This window comes from Heterodontus francisci, chromosome 20 (assembly GCF_036365525.1).
Source record: "Heterodontus francisci isolate sHetFra1 chromosome 20, sHetFra1.hap1, whole genome shotgun sequence".
NCBI classification, from domain to species: domain Eukaryota; kingdom Metazoa; phylum Chordata; class Chondrichthyes; order Heterodontiformes; family Heterodontidae; genus Heterodontus; species Heterodontus francisci.
The window spans coordinates 87,621,012-87,648,691 of NC_090390.1; positions in this window are offsets into that span (position 1 = coordinate 87,621,012).

The following is a 27,680-nucleotide window of genomic DNA, read 5'->3' on the forward strand; positions in this document are numbered from 1 at the left end:
ACACACACTCACAAAACACATTCACACACAAAACACAAAACACACTCACACACAACACACAAAACACACACAAAACACACTCACACAACACACACACTCACACAACACACACAAAACACACTCACACAACACACACACACAAAACACACTCACACACAACACACAAAACACACTCACACAACACACACACACACAAAACACACTCACACAACACATACACTCACAAAACACACTCACACAACACACACACACACAACACACTCACACAACACACACACACAAAACACACTCACAAAACACACTCACACAACACACACACACAAAACACACTCACACAACGCACACACACAAAACACACTCACACAAAACACACTCACACACAACGCACAAAACACACACAAAACACACTCACACACACACACACAAAACACACTCACACAACACACACACACAAAACACACACAAAACACACTCACACAACACACACTCACACAAAACACACTCACACAACACACACACACAAAACGCACTCACACAACACATACACACACAAAACACACACACACAACACACAAAACACACACAAAACACACTCACTCAACACATACACACACAAAACACACTCACACAACACACACACACACAAAACACACTCACACACAACACACAAAACACACACAAAACACACTCACACAACAGGGCGGCACAGTGGGGCAGTGGTTAGCACCGCAGCCTCACAGCTCCAGCGACCCGGGTTCAATTCTGGGTACTGCCTGTGTGGAGTTTGCAAGTTCTCCCTGTGTCTGCGTGGGTTTCCTCCGGGTGCTCCGGTTTCCTCCCACAGCCAAAAGACTTGCAGGTTGATAGGTAAATTGGCCATTATAAATTGCCCCTAGTATAGGTAGGTGGTAGGGAAATATAGGGACAGGTGAGGATGTGGTAGGAATATGGGATTAGTGTAGGATTAGTATAAATGGGTGGTTGATGGTCGGCACAGACTTGGTGGGCCGAAGGGCCTGTTTCAGTGCTGTATCTCTAAACTAAACTAAACTACACACACACAAAACACACTCACACAACACACACACACACACAAAACACACTCACACACAACACACAACACACACACCACACACACACACACAAAACACACTCACACACAACACACAAAACACACTCACAAAACACACTCACACAACACACACACACAAAACACACACACTCACAAAACCCACTCACACACACACACACAAAACACACTCACACAACACACTCACACTCAACACACAAAACACACACACGCACACACAAAACACACTCACACAACACACACGCATAAAACACACTCACACACACAAAACACACTCACACACACACACACAAAACACACTCACAAAACACACTCACACACAACACACAAAACACACACACACACACACACACACAAAACACACTCACACACACACACAAAACACACTCACACAACACACACACAAAACACACTCACACAACACACACAAAACACACACACACAAAACACACACACAACACACAAAACACATTCACACAACACACAAAACACACACAAAACAAACTCACACAACACACACACACAAAACACACTCACACACACACACAAAACACACTCACACAACACACACACACAAAACACACTCACACACAACACACAAAACACACACAAAACACACTCACACACAACACACGAAACACACACAAAACACACTCACACAACACACACACACACAAAACACACTCACACAACACACACACACAAAACACACACACAGACACACAAAACACACTCACACAACACACACACACACAAAACACACTCACACACAACACACAAAACACACACAAAACACACTCACACAACACACAAAACACACACAACACACACTCACACAAAACACACTCACACAACACACACACACAAAGCACACAGAACACACACACACAAAACACACTCACACAACACACACTCACACAAAACACACTCACACAACACACACACACACAAAACACACTCACACACAACACACAAAACACACTCACACAACACACAAAACACACACAACACACACACACACAAAACACACTCACACAACACACACACACAAAGCACACACAACACACACAAAACGCACACTTGCACACACAATACATACACTCAAAAACACACGCACTCACTCACAACACACTCACAAAGCACACATAACACACACAAAACACACTCAAAAACACACACACTCACACACAACACTCACACAAAACACACACACTCACAAAGCACGCAGCGTACACACAGACACACACTCACACGACCATTCAGACACTCACACACATAACAAAAGCCGGAATTTTACTGGCATACCGTGGGTCCTGCCATCGGGACCAAATGCGGGTCCTGATCCTGCGTGGGTGACCGACGGGACTGGTGGTAGCCAATTAAGAGGCTGGGACTGCCAATCAGAGGGCTAGCAGTGCCACTGATAGAGGTGGTGGCTGCTGAGGCTGCGGGGAGCAGGAGAAGGCGCCTCCACGTTGAGGCGTCCTTGAAGGGGCAGTGAGAATGTTTTTAATGAGCTGGGACCTGGCAGGCAGGCCCCGGGGATTGGAGGTGTGACTCCTCCAGCCGAAATGCCGCTGCCATTCCCACCCTTCGAAATATCCCATAGCAGCAGAAAGATATCAGGCTTCCCTCCTGATACCTTCCCCCGCCATTTTACCAGCACTTCCACCAACCAGACCATCTCCAAAGAGTTGGTAAAACCCGGTTACACACAATACACACACAACACTGGAAACAAGCTACCTATGGCTGGCATAGCTACAGTAGAATATAGGTTCACAATACAATGCACCATTCTGATTGGTCTTTGTGGAATATTTGGACTAGGTTGGCACACACAAATGTCAAAAGTCACTTTAACAAGCAAATATCTTAATTTATATCGATGTGCAAATAACTTTCCCAATAATATTAGTGATACAGTACAGACAATATTCTACAAGAAGGTGGATGCAAAACAATGAGTGTTGTAACTGAGAGTCTTAGAAGAACAAAAGAATTAGGAACAGGAGAAGACCATACGGCCTGTCTACCCTCCTCCGCTATTCAATACAATCGTGGAGAATCCTCAGTCTCAACTCCACTTTCGCACCCACTCGCCATATTCCTTGATTCCCTGGGAGACCAAAAATCTATCTATTCCAGCCTTAAGTACATGCAAAAATGGAACATCTACCTCTGGGGTAGAGAATTCCAAAGATTCACAACCCTTTGAGCGAAGTAATTTATCCTCATCCAAGTCCTAAATGAACAGACCCTTATCCTGAAACTGTGCCCCCTTGTTGCAGATTCCCCAGCCAGGGGAAATAATCTCTCAGTGTCTACCCTGTCAAACCTCTTCAGAGTCCTGTATGTTTCAATGGGATCACCTCTCAATCTTCTAAACTCCAGAGTCTATAGACTCAATTTACTCAGTTTCTCATCATAGGACAACCATCTCATCCCAGGAACCAATCTTGTGAGCCTTCGCTGTACCGCCTCCAATACAGGTATATCCTTCCTTCAATATGGAAACCAAAACTGCACACAGTATTCCAGATGTGGTCTCACCAAAGCCCTGAGCAATTGCAGCAATACTTCTTTATTCCTGCACTCCAATCCTCTTACAATAAAGGCTGAAATTCCATTTGCTTTTCTAATTGTTTGCTATACCTGCATGCTAACTTTCTGCATTCCTTGTACAAGTATACCCAAGTCTCTCGGAACATCGGAAGTTACAAGTTTCACACCCTTTAAAAAAATTCTGCTTTCCTATTCTTACTGCCAAAGTAAATAACCTCACATTTCCCCACATTGTACTCCATCTGCCACCTAGTTGCCCACTCACTTAGCCTATCTATCTCTTTGCAGCCTCTTTGTGTCCTCCTCACATCTTACCTTCCCACCTAGCTTTGTATTGTCAGCAAACTTAGACACATTACTCTCAAATCCTTAATATAAATTGTAAATAGCTGCAGCCCCAGCACTGATCCTTGTGACACTCCACTAGTCACAGCCTGCCAACTTGAAACTGCCCCGTTTATCTCCACTCTCCGCTTACTGTCTGTTAACCAATCCTCTATCCATGCTAATATATTCCCCCTAACTTCATTAGCCCTTATCTTGCATTCATATTCTTTTGTGTGACACCTTATCGAATACCTTTTGGAAATCTGAGTACATTGTATCATATGGTTCCCCTTTATCTACTCTACTAGTTACATCCTCAAAAAACTAATACATTTGTCAAACTGATTTCTCTTTTTTAAACCATGTTGGCTTTGTCTGATCACAGTATGATTTTCTAAGTGCATTGTTAAGATTTCCTTAATAATAGATTCCAGCATTTTCCCAACAACTATAGTTCCCTGTATTCTATCTCCCCCCCCTTTCTTGAATAGCTGTGTTACATTTACTAACTTCTAATCCGCTGGGACTGTTCTATAATGGGGAACTTTGGAAAATCATAACCAGTGTATCCACTATCTCTGCAGCTACTTCTTTTAGAAGCCTGGGGTGTAGGCCATCAGGTCCTGGGGATTTGTCTTAGTTCCTTAAGTTTCTCCAATACTTTTTCTCTGCTGATATTAATTACCTTAATTTCCTCACTCTTATTAGCCCCTTGGTTACTGCCTATTTCTGGTATGGAACTTGTGTCTTCTACTGTGAAGACAGACACAAAATATTTCCTCATTCCCCATGATGATTTCTCCTGTCTCTGCCTCCAAGGGACCAACATTTACTTTAGTTACTCTCCTTTTTATATACTTGTATAAACTCTTACCGTCTGTTTTTATATTCCTGGTGAGCTGACTCTCATATTATATATTTTCCCTTTTGATCAACTTCTTGGCCACCCTTTGCTGGTTTCTAAAACTTCCCCAATCCTCAGGTTTACTACTATTCCACATTACCAGCCTCTTCTCGTAATCCAACACCATCCTTAACTTCCCTAGTAAGACACAGATGGATCTTTCTTGCTGAGTTTTTGTTTTTTTAACAGAATGTGTTTTTGTTGAACATTTTGAATAGTTTTTTTTAACGTTTCCCAGTTTTTATTTAGCTAATTAACCTTAGCCAGCTCTCCCCTCATACCCATGTAACTGACTTTGTTTAAGTATAAGATTCATTTAGGGACTGGAGTATATCACTTTCAAATGTATTGTGATCACTTTTTCCCAGCAGATCTAATTAACCCTGCTTCATTGCACAGTACTAGATCTAAAATAGCTCTCTCCCTAGTTGGTTGCACAATGCATTGTAGCAGGAGATTGTAATGAAAGCATTCTATAACTCATCTTCCAGACCACCTTTGCCAATTTGATTGGTCCAGTCTATATGAAGATTAGTGAGGGAGGGAGCTGGTAGGGTGGTGGAGCTGGCTTGAGGGGTTGAATGGTCTACCCCTGCTTCGATATCCCTATTAGAAACGTTTAAAGTTGGAGAGCCCAATAGAACTGTTGGGGTTGTGAGATGGAGGTCTCATGAATTTGGCTACAGTCCAAGTGTAAATCTCCAGAGGTGGGATGGGGGTGCTGGGGGGGGATCAATTGGCATTTCAGAACTGAGATTGATAAAATGCTGGAACTGTTTCAAGGGGCTGAATGATCTCCTCCTGTTCCTAATGTTCCCATTTGTATTGCAGCCAACTACATAAAACACATGGTTCAGGAGCCCAGAGATACTAGAGCATGTAAAAATACCCACTTAAAGCTTTATAACAAACAGCCTTACAGTAAGGGCAGATTGCCATAAACATTGGGTGCAGTAGATTAGTGGTTCTAGTACTAGACTGGCAAACCGGAGATTATGAGTTCAAATAACAACATGGCAGGTTGTGAAATTAGATTTTAAAATTTGACAATTTGTGAGCTGGCACTATGACCATGAAATGTGCTGGATTGATGCAAAACTCAACTGGTTCACCAATGTCCTTCACAAAAGGAGGTTTCCAAACGTACATGGCTTGGCTTCATATCACCCCAGTCCCACAATACATGGTTGACTATACTTTCGGAACAACTTTTTAAAAATTAATTCTGGGAATATGGGCCTCACTGCATTTATTGCCCATCCCTATTTGCCCTTGGGAAGGTGGTGGTGAGCCTCCTTCTTAAACCACTGCAATCTGTGTGATGAAGGTACACCCACAGTGCTGTTAGGGAGTGAGTTCCATGATGGGCAATAACTTGTCAGTGGAGCCCAACCTCTCAAACAAATAAAAAAGTGAGAACCTTATAACAGCTCAAGGTTACATATTACATAGAACTGATTACAGCGCAAACAGGCCATTCAGTCCAACTGGCCAATGTTGGTCTTTATACTCCATGCAAACCTCTCCCCACCCCTCTTCATCCCACCCTTTAGTATATCCTTCTACTTCTTTCTCCCTCATGTGCTTATGTGGCTTCCTCTTAAATGCATCAATACTATTCACCTCAACCAGTCCCTGTGGTAGCGAGTTCTACATTCTCACCACTCTCTGGGTAAAAATGTTTCTCCTGAATTGCATTTATTGGTGGCTGTCTTGGTGTAGACTCTCTGCTTTTGGCACAATCGAGAATTTGAGCCCGAAATGCACCTGATATTGCACTGGTTAAGTTGCTATTTATTTGCATAATCACAAAGGTAAAATCTTCATAAACCAATGGAATTGAGCAGCGGTACAGAATGGAATTGTTTGTATTTTTTCTTTTGAAAAGTATTCTTTGATGTATTTAAGAGTGTTTACTATGTGCTGTGATGAATACAGCTGAAAATAGCTTCATCACCAAAAATAAGCTTTTAATAACTGTTTCCACTCGCCCATTTGTGAACAACCTGATTTTAAATGAGTGAAACTGTACTGAATTGTTTAATAGTTTCATTGGTGTACACTAGCCTGTTCCTTAATAAATTATCTTTTGATATAAAAATCCTTTTGCTGCACTCTGACTGGTGCCCGTTTGAACAGTTTCCCAAACCAGCACCAAGCAGATGTCGACCTGGGAGCGTGGCCCGGTTTGTGGGGCAAGATCAAAGTGGTTTTGGGCATAACTCACATGCGTTTAAAATTCCATCGTCTTTTTCATTGGTTCGGCCGATCTTGCCCGAATTGCCCTGATGTTACTGGCAGAAACAAGTGGAAATTCAGCATCCACCCCCGCCCCCCCTCAAAAAAATTACATTTATGGATGCTTTTATTTTATTTATGGATCCTAGTTTTGTCTCCCCCAGAAATGGAAATATTGTTTTAGTAAGGAACCTGTTAAAATTGCTCTCAGTAATGAATGTTAACACACTGGCCCTATGTTAATCATGATTTGGGCTTGTTAAGAAGCATTTGAAGACTGACTGAGGCTTGACCTTTAAAGGAATTGTGTCATTGACCCTTGCTCAAAAGTTGACATTAAAGCATTATGAGATGGGACATAAATGACCAAAGCCGTGTGTGGAACACGAGGGAAAGTGAGATGAGTGTCTAATGGCAGAGAGTGGGTTGGAGGGGGTGAGGTGATGAGGACAGGATAGGGTGAGTGAGGAGCTGCAGAAACCAGCAGGTGTGGCAATGGGAAAGATCTGAAATCAGGGCCCTCAGTTCAGCAGCTCACAAGAGCAGGCAGAGATCAGAAAGAGTGGAAAGCCAGGTCAGGCAGAATCCCTGCTCCTGATCATGAAACCTGTGCTGGAAGGTGTGGGAGTGGGACCACCAGGGTGAGGGAAAAGCCCAGCTCAGCTCTGACCCATCCTCCTGATGTGATAGCCTGCTGCTATTGACTACTGCAAAAATAGCCAGCTGAGCAAGTTTCTGCAGGGTTCCCACCCCAGTACCTTAGAGAGAGGGAGAGAGAGGAAAAGAAAAACACAACACTAATAATAATAGAGAGCCGTATATCCAAGGTTGCTAAGTTAATTGGCACAGTAAATAGTGTAGACAGGAGCAGAAAGAGGGATATTGATAGATTGAGTAATTGGGCAAAACTGTTGCAGGTGGAATTCAATATGGGGAAATGTGAAGTCACCGAAAATAAAAGCAAAATACTGCAGCTGCAGGAAATCTGAAATAAAAAGAGAAAGTGCTGGAAATACTCAGCAAGTCTGGCAGCAGCTGTGGAGAGAGAAGCAGAGTTAACGTTTCAGGTTGACGACCTTTTATCAGTAGTCATCTACTTTGGATCTACGATAGATCAGAGTATCTTCTAAATGGAGAGAAGCTAGGAACTGTGAAGGAGGAGAGAAATTTATGGGTCCAACTACAGAAATCACTAAAAGCTAGCAGACAGGTACGAAAATAATGAAAAAGGCTGATAGAATATCATAAAGGTGCTTAGAATACAAAGGGACAGAAGTTATGTTCCAGTTATATGAAGTTCTGATTAGATCTCATCTGAAGTAACAGTGTTCAGTTCTGGGCACTGTACCACGTCAAGGATATATTGGCCTTGGAGGGGGTGCAGTGAAGATTCAACAGAATGATGCCAGGGCTAAAAGGGTTAAATTATAAACATGGTTGCATAGTCTAGGCAGGTATTCACTTGAATATAGAAGATGAAGAGGTGTTTAAGATGATTGAAGGATTCGATAGGATAGATGGAGAGAAACTATTTCCTCTGGTGGAGAGTCCAAAACAAACAGGGAAGAACCTTAAAATCCCGAGCCAGGCCGTTCAGGGGTGATGTCAGGAAGCACTTCTTCACACAAAGGGGAGTGGAAATCTGGAACTCCCGCAAAAAGCTGTCGAGGCTGGGGGTTAATTGAAAATGTCTAAACTGACATTGATAGATTTTTTGTTGGGAAGTGTGTTAAGGGTTACGGAACCAAGATACAGATCAGTCATGATCTAATTGAATAGCCTCTTCCCGTTCCTATGATCCTGGTACAGCCGGTCAGTGAGTAAAAGTATGATAAAAGCAAAATACTGCAGATGCTGGAAATCTGAAATGAAAACAGAAAGTGCCGGAAATACTCAGCAGGTCTGGCAGCATCTGCGTAGAGAGAAACCGAGTTAACATTTCAGGTTGGTGATCTTTCTTCAGAACTGGCAAAAGTTAGAAATGTAACAGTTTTTGAGCAAGTGAAAGGGCGGGGTGAAAAGGAGGGGAGAAGAACAAAAAGGAATGTCTGTGATAGGACAGAGGGCAGGAGAGATTAAATGACAGATGTCATGGAACAGAATGCAAATGAAGTGCTAAATAGTTGTAGTAAAAGACAAAGCATGAGTCCAGAGAGAGTGCTAATGGCAGAATAATGAACAGCTCTGTCTGAAAGCAAAAACATGAAAAACAAGTTTAAGACTAGCACATGGTTAAATAGATAAAAGAAAATACATACAAATAAAAAACGATGCTGCACATGATCTGAAATTGTTGAACTCAATATCAAGTCCAGAAGGCTGTGGAGTGCCTAAATCAGATGATGAGGTTCTGTTCCTCAAGTTTGCAGGGTGTTCACTGGAACACTGCAGCAGGCCAAGGACAGAAATGTGGGCATGGGAACAAGATGGTGAGTTAAAATGGCAAGTAAGCGGAAGATCAGGGTCCTGCTTGCGGACCGAGTCAAGGTGTTCTGCAAAGTGGTCACCCAGTCTGCGTTTGGTCTCCCCAATGTAGAGGCGACTGCATTGTGAGCAGCGAATACAGTATACTACATTGAAAGAAGTACAAGTAAATCACTGCTTCACCTGGAAGGAGTGTTTGGGCCTTGGATAGTGAGGAGAGAGGAGGTGAAAGGGCAGGTATTACACCTCCTGCAATTGCACGGGAAGATGCCATGGGAAGAGGAAAAGGTGTTTGGGGTGATGGAGGAGTGGAGCAGGGTGTTGCGGAGGGAACAGTCACTTTGGAATGCTGACAGGGAGGAGAAGGGAAGATGCGTTTGGTAGTGGCATCACGCTGGAGGTGGTGGGAATGGTGGAGGATAATCCTTTGGATGTGAGGACAAGGGAACCCTGTCGTGGTTCTGGGAGGGAGGGGAAGAGGTGAGGGTAGAGGTGCAGGAAATGGGCCGGACACGGTCAAGGGCCCTGTCAACCACAGTGGGCGGGTGGGGGGGGGGGGGGGTGGAAATCCTCAGTTGAGGAAGAATGAAGACGTATCAGAGGCTCTGTTGTGGAAGGCTGCATCATCAAAGCAGATGCACTGGAAACGGAGAAACTGGGAGAATGGGATGGAGTCCTTACAGGAGGCATGGTGTGAGGAAGTGTAGTCGAGGTAGCTGTGGGAGTTGGTGGGTTTATAATAAATATTTGTGGACAGATAATGGTTTAGGTTTTTTGTGGGTTTCTAACTTTGTCAGAGAACTTGTTTGAATTACCGAACTCAGGGACTGTACACATTGGAACGCTGCAGGTTATTCCCTCATTTTACATACATACACTTTGTATATCAGTGCAGTAATAAGATTGACTGAAGTGGACGATCAATCTAACAGGTATCCATTAATGTATAGCATTGCACCTTTGTACTCCATTGGAAACATTAACTTTTATTACAATATTTGATTAAAGGAGGAATCCCTGGTGCATTCTCCACTTCCACTCAATACACAAAGGCTATTGTGCCAACATTATCCACATCCCAGGGCAAACTCACAGTTCTATTTTCACTTACTCAGTGAAACAATAAGTTTCCAAGTGAATGTTTCACACTTGCTGACTGTGACTGTTTACTGCATTGGAGAGATACAGTTAGCAACATTCTGTCAGCAATCCAGGTCACGGTTTGTTACTGCCCTCCGAAATATAAGGAGCAACTTCACAGATTAATAACTGCTGTTTGCAACACAGGAGCTCATTAAAATACATTTTGTCAGTGATTACAATGAAGAGGCGTTTTCTCAATGGGAACAAAAGGAAAAAAATTGCTTAGGCACTCACAATTTTAACAGATTGGGTGGAACAGTGGGAGGAAAACCGAATCACTGGAAACTCCCCTGCTCCCTCAGGCTCAACTCTCAGTTAAGGCATGGGCTTTCCGTGTCTGGGACCTGGGTTCTAATCAACTCCCAAGAGCAAGGGGACGTTCTCATCCCTCTAAATGGGAACTAGGTGCTGTAATGGGTCAAACATTGTATATATTATATAATACACTGTGTGTTACTGAGTGTAACACTATATATTATTTTATGACATCTTATGTGTTACTGGGTCTAACACTGTCTCTGCTATGTAATAAGAAATGTATGTTACTGGGTGTAACACTGTATTACATAATGACACACTGTGTGTTACTGGGTCTAACACTGTCTCTGCTATGTAATAAGAAATGTATGTTACTGGGTATAACACTTCATATATTGAATAGTAACACACCATTTCTTTTCAGGTAATTCTCCAATTCTCTTTTGAAGCCTCCATTGAATCTGCCACCAACACACTCTCAGGAAGTGCATTCCAGATCCTACTCACTGCATTAAAGTGTTTTTCTTCATGTCGCTGTTGCTTCTTTTGCCAATCACCTTAAATCAGTGTCCTCTGGTTCTGGATCCTTCCACCAATGGGAACAGTTTCTTCCTATCTACTCTGTCCAGACCCCTCATGATTTGAGCACCTCTATCAAATCTCCTTTAAATCTTCTCTAAGAACAACAGCCCAGGCTTCTTCAATCTACCCATGTAACTGAAGTCCCTCATCCCTGGAACCATTCTCGTGAATCTTTTCTGTATCCTCTCTAATGCCTTCACATCCTTCCGAAGGTGTGGTGCCCATAACTGGACACAATACTCCAGTTGAGACTGAACCAGTGTTTTATGCAGGTTTATGAAAAATTCCTTGTTCTTGAATTCTATGCCCCTATTTTGTTCTGTTCTTTCATGGGATGTGGGTATTACTGGCAGGGCCAGCATTTGTTGCCCATCCCTAACTGAGTGGCTTGCCAGGCCATTTCAGAGGGCAGTTAAGAGTCAATCACATTTGCTGTGGGTCTGGAGTCACATGTAGGCCAGACCAGGTAAGGACGGCAGATTTCCTTCCCTAAAGGACATTAGTGAACCAGATGGATTTTTACAGCAATCAATGATAGTTTCATGGCACCATTATTGAGGCTAGCTTTCAATTCCAGATTTTTATTAATTAATTGAATTTTATTAATTAACTGAATTTAAATTCCACCAGCTGCCATGTTGGGATTTGAAGCCATATCCCCAGGGTCTGCATCTCTGGATTACTAGTTCAGTGACATTACCCCTACACCACCATCTCCCCGTAAAAGGCCAGGATCCCATATGTTTTATTAACCATTTTCTCAACTTGCCCTGCAACCTTCAATGATTTGTGCACAGGTCTCCAGGTCCCTGTGCTCCTGCACCCCCTTTAGAATAACTATTCTGTATGTATTATATAATAACAGAGTGTGTTACTAGGCATAACACTTATTCTGATCTCAGTAGAGAGATATGAACTCTCCAGACCAAATAAAGAATTACACAACAAGATTTCACATTTTAAGACTTTTACTATAACAACTAAACTAAAATTCAACATCATCTAAACAGTATTTAGTAGGTAGCCAAAACACTAAATTATAGAGAAAGGTATCTCCCATTAACTTATTAACACGCTCGAAAACCCCACACCACATTTATATGTGACACAGAGTTCTCATTGAAAAAGTATCCTTGCAGTTAGAAGCCCCAAACTCCTCCACAGGCAATCTCTGGTGACCCTGTTGGTCTTTTCACCTTCGCAACCTCAACTTTTGAACCAGGTTCAAATCTAGCAGCCTTTTGCTGTATCAGTGAGCTGAGAGCAGTGGTTTCTCTCTCTCTGTTTTGGCTGCACAGCTCTGCTCGCTGGTTTACCTTTCTTTCCTTCAGTCTCCAGACTTAGGAAAGTCTCTCAAATATATCCAGATCAAAAGCCAATAATTGTTTGCCATTTACAGTTCTCAGAGACCATAAGTCTAACCATAGCAAAACCACCCGGGCCTTCCTTTATTTTCCGGTGTTAACAATTTCAATTTGAATTTGCATTTTAGAGCCCTGTTTACAATTTGTAAACAAAACCTATTGTCCTTTAGGTGTGACAACCTTTGACCCCTGGCTTGTCTCTGGGCAGGATTGGTGTGAAGTCACATGTCTCCTCTGAATATCCATTTTACACTCCATTAAAGATCACATTTTTAAAAACATAACCATACTACAAAGTTCAGCGTTCATAACACATTGCAAATACTATACAATAACACACCTTATCTTACTGGATGTAACACTGTATGTGCTAGATAGTGCACCATGCATTACTTGGTATAACACTACACATTAGATAATAAAACACTGTGTGTTACTAGGTATAACACCATATATACTACATAATAACAGACTGTGTTTTACTGGATGTAACACTGTATGTGCTATATAATACACCATGTGTTACTGGGTATAACACTGTATATACTATACAATATACCATGTCTTACTGGGTGTAACACTGTATATACTATACAATATACCATGTCTTACTGGGTGTAACACTGTATATACTATACAATATACCATGTCTTACTGGGTGTAACACTGTATATACTATACAATATACCATATGTTACTGGGTATAACACTGTATATACTATACAATATACCATATGTTACTGGGTGTAACGCTGTATATATTATACAATATACCATGTGTTACTGGGTATAACGCTGTATATACTATACAATATACCATGTCTTACTGGGTGTAACACTGTATATACTATACAATATACCATATGTTACTGGGTATAACGCTGTATATACTATACAATATACCATATGTTACTGGGTGTAACGCTGTATATATTATACAATATACCATGTGTTACTGGGTATAACGCTGTATATACTATACAATATACCATGTCTTACTGGGTGTAACGCTGTATATACTATACAATATACCATATGTTACTGGGTGTAACGCTGTATATATTATACAATATACCATGTCTTACTGGGTGTAACACTGTATATACTATACAACGTACCATGTCTTACTGGGTGTAACGCTGTATGTACTATACAACGTACCATGTCTTACTGGGTGTAACGCTGTATGTACTATACAATATACCATGTCTTACTGGGTATAACGCTGTATATATTATGCAATATACCATGTCTTACTGGGTGTAATGCTGTATATACTATACAATATACCATGTCTTACTGGGTGTAACACTGTATATACTATACAATATACCATATGTTACTGGGTATAACACTGTATATACTATACAATATACCATATGTTACTGGGTGTAACGCTGTATATATTATACAATATACCATGTGTTACTGGGTATAACGCTGTATATACTATACAATATACCATGTCTTACTGGGTGTAACACTGTATATACTATACAATATACCATATGTTACTGGGTATAACGCTGTATATACTATACAATATACCATATGTTACTGGGTGTAACGCTGTATATATTATACAATATACCATGTCTTACTGGGTGTAACGCTGTATATACTATACAATATACCATATGTTACTGGGTGTAACGCTGTATATATTATACAATATACCATGTCTTACTGGGTGTAACACTGTATATACTATACAACGTACCATGTCTTACTGGGTGTAACGCTGTATGTACTATACAACGTACCATGTCTTACTGGGTGTAACGCTGTATGTACTATACAATATACCATATGTTACTGGGTGTAACGCTGTATATATTATACAATATACCATGTCTTACTGGGTGTAACGCTGTATATACTATACAATATACCATATGTTACTGGGTGTAACGCTGTATATATTATACAATATACCATGTCTTACTGGGTGTAACACTGTATATACTATACAACGTACCATGTCTTACTGGGTGTAACGCTGTATGTACTATACAACGTACCATGTCTTACTGGGTGTAACGCTGTATGTACTATACAATATACCATATGTTACTGGGTGTAACGCTGTATATATTATACAATATACCATGTCTTACTGGGTGTAACGCTGTATATACTATACAATATACCATATGTTACTGGGTGTAACACTGTATATACTATACAACGTACCATGTCTTACTGGGTGTAACGCTGTATATACTATACAATATACCATATGTTACTGGGTGTAACGCTGTATATATTATACAATATACCATGTCTTACTGGGTGTAACACTGTATATACTATACAACGTACCATGTCTTACTGGGTGTAACGCTGTATGTACTATACAACGTACCATGTCTTACTGGGTGTAACGCTGTATATATTATGCAATATACCATGTCTTACTGGGTGTAACGCTGTATATACTATACAATATACCATGTCTTACTGGGTGTAATGCTGTATATACTATACAATATACCATGTCTTACTGGGTGTAACGCTGTATATACTATACAATATACCATGTCTTACTGGGTGTAACACTGTATATACTATACAATATACCATGTCTTACTGGGTGTAATGCTGTATCTTCTTTGGGCCTCCTTATCTCGAGAGACAATGGATACGTGCCTGGAGGTGGTCAGTGGTTTGTGAAGCAGCGCCTGGAGTGGCTATAAAGGCCAATTCTGGAGTGACAGGCTCTTCCACAGGTGCTGCAGAGAAATTTGTTTGTTGGGGCTGTTGCACAGTTGGCTCTCCCCTTGCGCCTCTGTCTTTTTTCCTGCCAACTACTAAGTCTCTTCGACTCGCCACAATTTAGCCCTGTCTTTATGGCTGCCCGCCAGCTCTGGCGAATGCTGGCAACTGACTCCCACGACTTGTGATCAATGTCACACGATTTCATGTCACGTTTGCAGACGTCTTTATAACGGAGACATGGACGGCCGGTGGGTCTGATACCAGTGGCGAGCTCGCTGTACAATGTGTCTTTGGGGATCCTGCCATCTTCCATGCGGCTCACATGGCCAAGCCATCTCAAGTATATACTATACAATATACCATGTCTTACTGGGTGTAACGCTGTATATACTATACAATATACCATGTCTTACTGGGTGTAACGCTGTATATATTATACAATATACCATGTCTTACTGGGTATAACGCTGTATATACTATACAATATACCATGTCTTACTGGGTATAACGCTGTATATACTATACAATATACCATGTCTTACTGGGTATAACGCTGTATATACTATACAATATACCATGTCTTACTGGGTATAACGCTGTATATACTATACAATATACCATGTCTTACTGGGTATAACGCTGTATATACTATACAATATACCATGTCTTACTGGGTATAACGCTGTATATACTATACAATATACCATGTCTTACTGGGTATAACGCTGTATATACTATACAATATACCATGTCTTACTGGGTATAACGCTGTATATACTATACAATATACCATGTCTTACTGGGTATAATGCTGTATATACTATGCAATATACCATGTCTTACTGGGTATAACGCTGTATATACTATGCAATATACCATGTCTTACTGGGTGTAACGCTGTATATACTATACAATATACCATGTCTTACTGGGTATAACGCTGTATATACTATACAATATACCATGTCTTACTGGGTATAATGCTGTATATACTATACAATATACCATGTCTTACTGGGTATAACACTGTATATACTATACAATATACCATGTCTTACTGGGTGTAACGCTGTATATACTATACAATATACCATGTCTTACTGGGTATAACGCTGTATATACTATACAATATACCATGTCTTACTGGGTATAACGCTGTATATACTATACAATAGACCATGTCTTACTGGGTATAACGCTGTATATACTATACAATATACCATGTCTTACTGGGTATAATGCTGTATATACTATACAATATACCATGTCTTACTGGGTATAACGCTGTATATACTATCCAATATACCATGTCTTACTGGGTATAACGCTGTATATACTATCCAATATACCATGTCTTACTGGGTGTAACGCTGTATATACTATACAATATACCATGTCTTACTGGGTATAACGCTGTATATATTATGCAATAACAGTGGGTCTGACTGGAGGTAACATAGGTGATAATAATTTCAATTCGAATTTGCATGTTAGAGTCCCAGGCACCTGGTTTACAACCTGTGAGCTGGTATGTACTGTATAATACACCATGTGTTACTGTGTGTTACTCTCCATATATTATATACTAACACACCATGTGTTATTGGACACAACATTATATATTATAGAGTAACACACCATAGGTTACTGTGTATAACACTGCATATATTGTATAATAATGCACCGTGTGTTACTGAGTATTATATTGTATAATAACACATGTGTTACTGGGTATAACACTGTATATATTGTATAATGACACACTGTGTGTTACTGGTTATAACACTATATAATATATAACACACCATATGTCACTGGGTGTAACACTCCTGTATAAAATATATAATAATAAACCATGTTTTACAGGGTATAACTGTGTAAATATTATGGAAAACACAGTGTGTTAATGAGCATAACACTCCCGTACATATGACATAATAACAGTGTGTTACTGAGTTAGAAATGTTAGAAGCTATTATTAAAGACGTTACAGCAGGGCAATTAGAAAAATTCAAGGTCATCAGGCAGAGTCAACATGGTTTTGTGAAAGGGAAATCAAGTTTAACCAAGTTATTGGAGTTCTTTGAGGGAGTTACACGTGCTGTGAATAAAGGGGAACCGGTGGATGTATTGTACTTAGATTTCCAGAAGGCATTTGATAAGGTGCCACATCAAAGGTTATTGCAGAAAATAAAAGCTCATGGTGTAGAAGGTAACATAGTGGCATGGATAGAAGATTGGCTAGCTAACAGGAAACAAAGAGTAGGCATAAATGGGTCATTTTCTGGTTGGCAAGATGTGACGATTGGTGTGCCACAGGGATCTGTGCTGGGGCCTCAAACTTTTACAATTTATATTAACGACTTAGATGAAGGGACTGAAGGTACGGTTGCAAAATTTGCTGATGACACAAAGATAGATAGGAAAGTAACTTGTGAAGAGGACATAAGGAGGCTACAGAGGGATATAGATAGGTTAAGTGAGTGGGCAAAGATCTGGAAAATGGAGTATAATGTGGGAAAGTGGGAAATTGTCCACTTTGGCAGGAAGAATATAAAAGAAGCATATTATCTGAATGGTGAGAGATTGCAGAGCTCTGAGATGCAGAGGGATCTGGGTGTCCTAGTGCATGAATCACAAAAGGTTAGTACGCAGGTACAGCATGTAATTAGGAAAGCTAATAGAATGTTATCGTTTATTGAGAGAGGAACTGAATACAAAAGTAGGGAGGTTATGCTTCAGTTATACAGGGCATTGGTGAGACCACATCTGGGGTACTGTGTACAGTACTGGTCTCCTTATTTAAGGAAGGATGTAAATGCATTGGAGACAGTACAGAGAAAGTTTACTAGACTAATATCTGGAATGGGTGGGCTGTCTTATGAGGAAAGATTGGACAGGCTAGGCTTGTATCCACTGGAATTTAGAAGAATAAGAGGCGACTTTATTGAAACATATAAGATCCTGAGAGGTCTTGACAGGGTGGATGTGGAAAGGATGTTTCCCCTGTGGGAGAATCTAGAACTAGGGGTCACTGTTTAAAAATAAGGGGTCACCCATTTAAGACAGAGATGAGGAGAATTTTTTTCTATCTGAGGGTTGAGAGTCTTTGGAATTCTCTTCCTCAAAAGGCGGTGGAAGCAGAGTCTTTAAATATTTTTAAGGCAGCGGTAGATAGATTCTTGATAAACAAGGGGGTGAAAGGTTATCGGGGGTAGGTGGAAATGTGGAGTAATCAGTTCAGCCATGAACTTATTGAATGGTGGAGCAGGCTCGAAGGGCTGAGTGGCCTACTCCTGCTCCTAATTCATATGCTCGTATAACACTGTATATATTACATACTACACTGTGTTGCTACTGGGAGTAACGCTGCTGTATACATTATATAATAACACACCTGGGGTTACTGAGTAAAACACTGACTATATTACATAATAACACAAAGTCTGTTACCGGGTATAACACCCTATATTATATCATACCACTCTGTGTGTTACAACTCTTCACTAAAGAATCCCGGAGTCATGGTGCAATGCACAGAGTTCCTGCTCTCCCTTTATGATGTATTTTTGGCATATGTTCACCCCTCCCTATCTCAGTATCCAGCCCTACAACTCTGAGATATATCCACTCATCTAATTCTGGCCTCTTGTCCATCCCCAATATTAATCGCACTATCATTGGTGGCCATGCTTTCAGCTGCTTTGGCTCCAAGCTCTGGAATTCCTTTTCTAACCCTCTCTGCCTCTCCACCTCTCTCTCCTCCTTTAAGATGCTTCTTAAACCTACCTCTTTGACAAAACTTTAGTTCACCTGTCCCAACATCTTATGTGGCTCAGTGTCAATTTCTATCTGATTTATGTTCCTATGAAGCACCTTGGGACATTTTACTACATCAAAGGCACTATATAAATGTAAGTTTTTGCTGTTGTTGTCTGTGTTACTGAGTTGAGCACTCTACATTCAATGGTAGAGACTAGTGTAACATTTTAAGTGGTGTTGAGGCTGAATGTGAGCTGCAGGATTCCAGTTTGTGTATGTCTGGGTTAGTGACACTTCAATAATTTCATTGCTCTTCTGTTGTAAATCCAAACATGTTAGGAAGTCGCTCTCTGATCTGAAGTGCCCACTGACACATTTGAATGTGGATGGATATTACACCAGACCCTTCTGGGAATGTCTTGAAATTGTGTTCCACATTTTTGGGAGAAATTGGATCTCAACAGGTGTGTTTCACTTTTTCAACATCCAACTCTCAGTGGGATAAAAATATACAATGTCAGTGAGATGCAGCCAGTATCCCAAAGTAGCAAGCATCCTTACAGATGTCATGTGTTACTGTAAGAGTTTTCAGTTTCTCCTTGAACCCTCATAATCCTCACTCTTCTGTGGGGTCTTTTCACTTTAGTTCACACATTCAAGAAAGTGGTAAATAACTGAATAAATCCAGGTGTCAGCACTGAAGGTTTATCCATCCCTGTGTTTAGATTACAATAGCTGAGAGAAAGACAGAGAGTGAGAGAATGAGTGAGAGGGGGTAGAAGAGAGAGAGGGAGAGATAGTGAAAGTGAGAATGAGAGTGAGAGAGAGAGAGAGAGAAAGTGAGTGAGTAGTAGAGAAAGAGTAGAGAATAGATCATATTTGGGGCCAGGGAGGGTCGGTTAGGCCGGATGGCCTTCACCTAAACTGGTGAGGCACTAATCCCCTTGTAGAAAGGGTAAATAGAGCAGTGGAAATGATTTCAATGAGTTAGAGGTGAGTGTGAGGGGGGAAATTGGAGGAAAAACCCCAGTAGGACAGACGTGCAGAATGGGGACAGTTAGCTGGGTACGAGTTCTGGACACTATGAACAAAGCTTAAGAAAGAAAACAGGTGAATTAGAAACACAAATTCACCTTAACAACAACAAAGACTTGTATTTCACAGAATTGTTACAGTGCAGAAGGACGCCATTCGGCCCATCATGTCCACACCAGCTCTTTGAAAGAGCAATTCCCTCAGTTCCATTCCCCCACCTTCTCCCCATAACCCTGCACATTCTTCCTTTTCATATAACTGTCTAATTCCCTTTTGAATGCTTCAATTGAACCTGCCTCCACCATGTTCTCAGGCAGCACATTCCAGACCTTAACCACTCGCTGCATGAAAAAGTTTTTCTTCAAGTCACTTTTGCTTCTCTTACCAAATACTTTAAATCTGTGCCCTCTCGTTCTCGATCCTTTCACAAGTGGGAACAGTTTCTCTCTATCTACACTGAACAGACCCCCATGACTTTGAATACCTTTATCAAATCACCTCTCAGCCTTCTCTTCTCCAAGGAAAACAGTCCTAACTTCTCCAATCTATCTTCATAACTGAAATTCCTCATCCCTGGAATCATTCTCATGAATCTTTTCTGTTCTCTCTCCAATGCCCTCACATCTTTCCTAAAGTGTGGTGCCCAGAATTGGACACAATACTCCAGCTAAGACTGAACTAGTGTCTTATACAAGTTCAACATAACTTCCTTGCTCTTGTACTCTATTCCCCTATTAATAAAGCTCAGGATACTGTATGCTTTATTAACTGTTTTCTCAACCTGTTCTGCTACCTTTAATGACTTATGAACAATATACCCAGGTCCCACTGCTCCTGCACCCCCTTTAGAATTGTACCCTTTATTTTATATTCTCTCTCCATGTTCCTCCTACCAAAATGAATTACTTCACATTTCTCTGCATTGAACTTCATCTGCCACCTGTCTGCCCATTCCACCAACTTGTCTATGCCCTTTTGAAGTTCTACACTAACCTCCTCACAGGTCACAATGCTTCCAAGTTTCGTATCATCTACAATCTTTGAAATTGTACCCTGTACATCAAGGTCTAGGTCATTAATATGTATCAGGAAAAGCAAGGGTCCCAACACTGATCCCTGGGGAACTCCACTACAAACCTTCCTCCAGCCCGAAAAACATCCATTAACCACTACTCTGTTTCCTGTCACTCAGCCAATTTCATATCCATGTTGCAACTGTCCCTTTTATTCCATGAGCTATAGTTTTGCTCACAAGTCTGTTGTGTGGCACTGTATCAAACGCCTTTTGAAAGTCCATGTACACCACATCAACAGCATTGCCCTCATCAACCCTCTCTGTTACCGCCTCAAAAAACTCCAGCAAGTTAGTTACACATGATTTTCCCTTAAGAAATCCATGCTGGCTTTCGTTAATTAACTCACATTTGTCCATGTGACTGTTGATTTTGTCCTGAATTATTTTTCCTGGAGGTTTTCCCACCACCGAAGTTAAACTGACTGGCCTGTAGTTGCTGGGCTTATCTTTACACCCTTTTTTGAACAAGGGTGTAACGTTTGCAATTTTCCAGTCCTCTGGCACCACCCCCGAGTCTAAGGAAGACTGAAAAATTATGGCCAGTGCCTCTGTGATTTCCACTCTCACTTCCCTCAATATCCTTGGATGCATCTCATCTGGTCCTGGTGTCTTATCCACTTTAACTATAGACAGCCTCTCAAATACTTCCTCTTTATCAATTTTAAACCACACTAGTGTCTGACTTACCTCCTCCTTCAACATTACCTGGGTTGCATCTTCTTCCTTGGTAAAGACAGATGCAAAGTATTCATTTAATACCTCAGCTATGTCCTCTGCCTCCATGTGTAAATCCCCTTTCTGGTCCCTAATCAGCCCCACTCCTCCTTTTACCACCCTTTTACTATTTATATGCCTATAGAAAACTTTGGGATTTCCTTTAATGTTAGCTGCCAGTCTCTTCTCATGCTCTCTCTTTGCTTCTCTTATTTGCTTTTTCACTTCCCTTTTAACATAATAAGACATCCCTAGGTGCTTCATAGAAGCATTATCACACAAAATAAGACACCGAGTCTCATAAGGAGATATTAGGTCAGATAAACAAAATTTTGTCAAAGAGGTAGGTTTTAAGGAGTGCCTTAAAGGAGGTAAGTGAGGTGGAGAGGCGGAGAGGTATAGGGAGGGAATTCCAGAGCTTGGGACCCAGGCAGCTGAAGGTACAGCTGCCAATGGTGGAGAAATTAAAATCAGGGATGCTAAAGAGACCGGATTTGGATGAGGGCAGAGATCTTGGAGGGTTGTTGGACTGCAGGAGGTTACAGGGATAGGGAGGGGCAAGGCCATGGAGGGATTTTAAAACAAGGATGAGAATTTTAAAATCGAGGCATAGCTTAACCGTGAGCCTGTGTAGGTCACTGAGCACAGTGGGTGATAGGCGAATGACATTTGGTACAAGTTAGGACATGGAGCAGAGTTCTGGATAACATAATTTTATGGGGTGTAGAATGTGGGAGGCTGGCCAGGATGCATTAGAATAGTCCAATCTAGAGATAACAAAGACATGGGTGAGAGTTTCAGCAGCAGATGAGCTAAGGCAGGGGTGGAGTCGGGCGATGTTATAGAGGTGAAAATAGGCGGTCTTAGTGATGGCACAAATATATGATCAGAAGCTCATCTCGGGGTCAAATTTGACACCAAGGTTGTGGACAGTCTGGTTCAGCCTCAGACAGTTGCCAGGGAGAAGGATGGAATATCGGGAGTGAGGGAGCAGAGTTTGTGGTGGGAACCGATGCCAATGGCTTCAGACTTCCCAATATTTAATTGGAGGAAATTTCCACTTCTCCAGTACTGGATGTCAGATAAGCATAATTTAGAGACAGTGAAGGAGTCAAGAGAGGTGGTGGTGAGGTAGAGTTGGGTGTCGTCAGCACACATGTGAAAACTTTGTTTTTTTGCATGATTAAAGAATAATGATGTTGTAGTGATTCCAGAGACCTGGCTACAAGCTGGACACGACTGGGCGCTTAATATTCCAGACTACAGGATCTTTAGGGAGGGGGAGGCGGAGGAGGAAGAGGAATGAAGCGGGAGGAGGAGGAATATTGATAAAAGATACAATTACAGCAGGTGAAAGAAGAGGTTTCGGTATGGTTGATCGACAGAGATGCTCGAAGCATGTAACAGAATCAGTGTGGTTCTAATGGGAGGTTTTTATTTTCACACGGACTGGCAGAAGCAGGGCAACTTGAAGACTAAAGCAATTTCACAATATAGTCAGGACAGTTTTCTAGAACAATAGGTTTTTAGACCTAGCGAGGGACAAGCCGCAAGAGATTTGGTGATAAGTAGAATTAGTTAAACAATCGGACAGTAAAAAAAATCCTGCAGATGGAGACCATAGTATGAGTAAATCTGTTGTTCGGTTTGAGAGGGTGAAAAGAGAGTCACAAACTAAATAAAAAAAATATATATATATTTATGGAAAGGAGAGGGAAATAAATATCGACAATAGTGAACTGAGCTGAATGGTTAGTGGGTAAACCTACAAACTGTGGGAAGTATTCAAAGAAGTGTTCAGTATGACACAAAACTAGTAGATACCCATAAAACGCAATGGCTCCACTTGTGTAGCTAACCAACCAGGGTCAACAGATCAGTATTGGTATTGTGAAAGGGAAAGAGTTACAGAAATACAGAAGTTCAAATCCAGCCAACATAGAGGAAGCAATGAGGTGCAAAAAGGGAATAGGAAAATAAACATTTGCAAAGGTTATCAAAGCTAACAGAAGTGAGAGAAAGTGATGCTTCAGCTGTTCAGAGACTTGGTCAGACCCCGTCTGGAGTAACTGTGTTCAGTTCTGGGACCCTCACCTCAGGAAGGAAATATTGACCTTGAAGATGCTGCCACACAGATTCACCAGAATGATACTGGGCTAAAAGGGTTAAATTAAACTTGGCTTGCATTTCCTTGAGTAAAGAAGGTGGAGTGGTGATCCAATCAAGGTCATAGAGAGATACAGCACTAAAACAGGCTCTTTGGCCCACTGAGTCTGTGCTGACCATCAACCACCCATTTATGCTAATCCTACATTAATACCATTTCCCTCTCACATCCCCACAATTCTCCTACCACCTACCTAAACTAGGGGCAATTGATCTATCAACCCACAAATCTTTGGCATATGGGAGGAAACCGGAACACCCGGAGGAAACCCACGCAGGTCACAGGGAGAACTTAAAAACTCTGCACAGGCAGTACCCAGAACTGAACCCAAGGTCGCTGGAGCTGTGAGACTGCGGTGCTAATCACTGTGCCACTGTGTCACCCCTGGGTGGTTAAAATAATAGTGGTTTGATAGGGTCGATAGAGAGAAACTGTTTCCTCTATTGGGAGAGTCCAGGACAAGGGGGCAGAACCTCAAATTTAGAGCCAGGCCGTTCAGGGGTGATGTCAGGAAGCACTTCTTCACATAAAGGGGAATGGAAATCTGGAACTCTGTCCCCCAGAAAGTGTGGATGCTGGGGTCAATTTTCAAGACTTTTTATTGGGTAAATGTATCTAGGGATATGGAGCAAAGGCTGGTACAGATCAGCCAAAATCGTGATCTAACTGAATGGAGGAAATGTCTTGAGGGACTGAGTGACCTCCTCCTGTTCCTAATGTGTCTCTAAGAGAAAGAAAGAAATGGAAAGTGAAAGAAGGACAGAGAGCCTGAAATGGACAGACAATGAGAGAGACTGAGCAGAGGGACGTACAGACAAATGGAGACAGAGAGACTGAAAGATAGAAGCACAAAGCTAGGTCAAAATCCTGGAACTTCCTTCCTAACTGCACTGTGGCAGTCCCTTTACCACACAGACTACAGCTGTTAAAGAAGGCAGCCCAGTACACTACTGTACCCTCTCTGCACTAATGCTTTGTCTTTCAACACACCATTAACATACCGTTTGCCTTTGCTACATTAACTTCTGGACTGTTATTCTCTGTGACCCTGTCCTATCAACACCTTTACTTTTGTTATCACTTGCCCCAACCCCCGCTTTACTTGCTTAAAACCTTTTACATTTCTAATATTTGTCAGTTCTGATGAAAGGTCACTGACCTGAAACGTTAACTCTGCTTCTCTCTCCACAGATGCTGCCAGACCTGCTGAGTATTTCCAGCATTTCTTGTTTTTATTTCAGATTTCCAGCATCCGCAGTATTTTGCATTTATTTTATTACACTACTGTACCCAGTTGTAAGCAGGCAGATAAACTGATAATTGTCTGTTAATAGCAGTTAATAACGTGACCAGACTTTGAAAAGCCCTGGGTACCCAGTAAAATATTAATGTTAAAGAATATTATTGGACCGGGAGACAAGTGGCAATGATTAGTCTGCGTCACAACCTCATAAATGCATTTGGGATAGATCTGACTGCGCAGTAGCTGTCGAAAAACCTGAAACCCATTGCGTGGGCCCAGCCATAACAACAGGGTCAGAACCACTGGGTCCCTCCCCCTGACGTATGTAGGAGTTGGTAGAGGACACCTCGCTATATGGGGCTGGTTGATGCCTGTGCCAATGTGGGTGCATCATGGAGCACACACCTGCTCTACTCTGACATCCAGGATTTCCAGGGAGGTTTGAGGTGCCTGGGTTTTGACCTGAGGAACTTTTTCTCAGCCCTTATCACCTTATGAAGTGGACTGGGAAAATATCCTTTCTCCTTGGAGGCCCTTGCTTCTTTCTCGAGCTAAAGCCCCCAACCTTCTCCACCCGCCCTTCGCTGAAAACCACTTGCATCCTTCTGGAGCCAGAAATCCTAATTCCACAAGGCAAACTGGCCCTTTGGACATAAATCAGGTATCATTAGGGCCAAGAGAGTAGGATTTCCACTGTAGGGAGTTGGAAACCCCTCGTGTCAGTGGCCTTGTGAAAGGTGGGTTCCAGGGTCAAGTGGAATGTTGAGCTTAGGACAGAGTGCCTGTCAGTCTGTCAGGGTCTCAGTCTATTCCTAAATTGTTCGATCAGACTCCTGGTGAGAATATTCAGCAACAGCCAATTTTGGACTCTTTCACTAAAAACATCACTCTCGTCTCCAAAACTAGTAGTTGTGGGTTCAAGCCCCATTCAAGAGGCTTGAGCAATAATCCAGGCTGACACACCTGTGCTGTACTGAGGGAGTGCTGCACTGTCAGAGGGTCAGTACTGAGGGAGGGCTGCACTGTCAGAGGGTCAGTACTGAGGGAGTGCTTTACTGTCAGAGGGTCAGTACTGAGAGAGTGCTGCACTGTCAGAGGGTCAGTACTGAGGGAGTGCTTTACTGTCAGAGGGTCAGTACTGAGGGAGTGCTTTACTGTCAGAGGGTCAGGACTGAGGGAGTGCTGCACTGTCAGAGGGTCAGTACTGAGGGAGTGCTGCACTGTCAGAGGGTCAGTACTGAGAGAGTGCTGCACTGTCAGAGGGTCAGTACTGAGGGAGTGCTTTACTGTCAGAGGGTCAGTACTGAGGGAGTGCTGCACTGCCAGAGGGTCAGTACTGAGGGAGGTGCTGCACTGTCAGAGGGTCAGTACTGAGGGAGTGCTGCACTGTCAGAGGGTCAGTACTGGGGAGTGCTACATTATTGGAGGTACCATTTTCAGATGAGATGTTGAATCGGGGCCGAATCTGTCCTCTCAGGTGAATGTAAAAATTCCTATGGCACTGTCTTGAAGAGCAGGGGAGTTCTCCCAAGTGCCTTGGCCAATATCTCTCCCTCAACCAACTTCACAAACAGATGATCTGGTCAGTAACACGTTGCTGTTTGTGGGATCTTGCTGCATCTTTCACCAAGGTAATAATGACTGCACTTCAAAACAACGCATTGTAGAGGCAACAATATGGGAATTTCTGAAGATAGCTGATGTGATAAAGTTCTTATTTAAATGGAAATTCTTCTGAACAGAGTATGACTTTGCTCCAACTGACAGCGGGTAGGAAATTCTCAGGCTTATTTTGAACAGAGTGGAAATAATGTGGATGGGAAGTCCTTGTAAAACCCACCACACCTCCCAAAGTGACTGGGACCATCTACTCCTTCCCTCCCCCAACTTGCAATAACTTTCTCTCTGTATTCTAAAATCTTCCATTAAACCCATTCTTCCGATCCAAAAACATAACCCATTTAAACTCCATTTTCCATGGTGCAGGGCAGTTTAATATCTGGTGTTTTACAAGTTGAAAAGTTTGAATAGTGTTTCAATAGGATCCCTGAAAGCAACAATCCACGGTCTT